The sequence below is a fragment of the Rhinopithecus bieti genome, unplaced genomic scaffold (genome assembly GCF_001698545.2).
Source record: "Rhinopithecus bieti isolate Rb0 unplaced genomic scaffold, ASM169854v2 scaffold_25209, whole genome shotgun sequence".
In the NCBI taxonomy this organism is placed as follows: Eukaryota; Metazoa; Chordata; class Mammalia; order Primates; family Cercopithecidae; genus Rhinopithecus; species Rhinopithecus bieti.
Window position 1 is genome coordinate 1,678,118 of NW_016811970.1, and position 2,447 is coordinate 1,680,564.

A 2,447-nucleotide genomic window follows, 5' to 3' on the forward strand; every position below is an offset into this window, starting at 1 on the left:
AATTTTATAACAATGTTGCTATTCTGATGTATTTGAAATTTTTAAATGAACAGTAGCACTTCTTATTTAACCTTTGGTGTAAATTTTCCAAGCTATTGCTAAAGTGGGCCTATCTCAAGCATGCTCTTTTTGAGCCAAATCTGAAATTGTCTTTGGTATTTTCTACCTATGTCCTATTGTAATGGGTTTTTGTTAAAAAATTCTTTTTTTTTTTTTTTTTTTTTTTGGAGAATTCAGTTGATATAGCAAAGAATGATACATTTTAATGCTTCCTAATTTCACAGCTGCTTTTAATGTTAAAATTTAACTTTGGATATTTAGAATCTAAACTAGTTATACCAATACATTTATAATTGTTATGATTTAGCAATGAATTGTTAAGTCTATATTTTGGTTCTTTTATGTGAAGAAAAAATATTAACAGATTTGGTTTAGAGCTTGGGGAATATTTTAATTTGTTCAAGCTGCTCTAGCAAAGTACCATACACTGGGTGGTTTATAAGCAATAGAAATTTATTTCTCACAGCTCTGGAGGCTGGAAGTCTGAAGTCAGGGAGCCAACATGGTCAGGTTTTGAGGAAGACCCTTTTCCAGGTCACAGACTGCTGTGTCGTGTATCCTCATATGCAGTACTGCTGTACTGTTGTATCTCCTGTATCCTCACATGGTGGAAAGAGGGTGAGAAAGACCTCAGCATCCCTTTGATAAGGGCACTAATCCCATAAATGAAGGCTCCATCCTCATGACCTAATTATCTCCCAAAGGCTAAACCTCTCAATGGCATCACATTGGCTGTTAGTATTTCAACATATGATTTTTCTGGGGGAAATAAAAGTTTAGTTGATTGCAAGGAGTACTTTTTAAAAAGCATTAAGGGAAACACTGATACAGTCAAGTAAAAATTCTCTATAAAATAAAAGATATGATTAAATGAAAGATAAGCATCAGACTAAGAGAATAGATTTTCAGTGTATACAGTATGATAAGATTGGCTGTCCAGAATATAGAATATAGAAACTATATTCTCCTAGGAATAAAAATGAAAAATATCAACAATTAGAAAACAAGTCATAGGTATATGTAACTTTTTTAGAAGGAAGTTAATTTTAAGTGCGTATAAAATGCTAGATTTCAATGAAAGTTTTAAAAATGCAAGTTTAAACTAAGACAGTGCTTTTCAACTATTAAATTGGCAAAAAATAAATACTGGATAATAAGCAAGTGCAAGTAAAAATGTGGAAAGACAGATTCCTTATATACTCCAGGTATGAGTGCAAATGCTATAGATTTAGACAGAATCTAATAAAATTATGAATGCTTCCGGTAGGCAGAATTCTAAGATGGCCCCTGTGATCTTCACTCTCTGATGCTGTGTTCTTTATAATCTCCTCCCTTTGAGTGTGAGTGGTACCTGTGACTTTTGTAAAACCAATGGAATATGGTCAAGATGATAGAATGTCATTGGTATGATTAGGTTATGATATACAGTCATTCCTTGATTTGCAAAGTATTCTTATGCAAAAATTTCAGTTGCCATAATTTAGGTAAGTAATACCAGTCCCAAGCTACAAGATCCAAATTCAGTTACCACAGTGTCTTAACTATAATTGCAAACAACAAATGTTGCTAGCTTTTCAGACTATATATCACTATGTAAATAACAGATGCATATATGATCAGTGACAAATCATGTCACTTCTGTCAAAGTCTGTTGGTAAATGTTCATTATATTACATAATCCAGTCGTTTCATGTACACACAGAAAAGCCTACGGTTGTGTTGTCTCCTTGTTGTCTGGTGATAAGCAACATAGCATTTTACAGGAATAGACAATTGATAGAGGAATTTGACTAACAAAGGTGAAAGTACAGCAAATAAATGACAAGTGAAAATATTGGGAGTGAAATTGGATTAGATTAGATTTGAATATCGAGATGACAAGGCAGACATAGGACAAGACCAATATTTGCATGAAGCTACTTTTTTTTTAAATGATACTGAAAAAATATAATAAATATTTTTAAAAGGCAAAGTTATTTCAACATCATCTGTTGAAATTGTAGAAGGAATTGAACATTTCCTTCACCTTTAGATTGAATATTACAATAAAAACAATCCCAATCAGTTTGTCTGACAAAGTTTTGAAGTTTACTGCCTCATTGAAAAATAAATAAATAAATAAAGCTAATTACTGAGGCTGAAGAAGTAAATTTACTGCCAATAAAGACTGGTTTAGTTGTTTCAGAAATTGCATAAATTGATGAATTTTAGTCTATCTGGTGAAGCAGCTGGAGTCTATAAGGATGCAGCTGTGAAACTTGCACCCATATCACAAGGGTTAGTTAAGGTTGATGTAATGATTGTGAAACACTAAATGCTGATGAGAGGAGTCGGTTTTGGAAGGAAATCCCATTAAGAATTTCCACGAAAAAAGACATAGAGTTTCT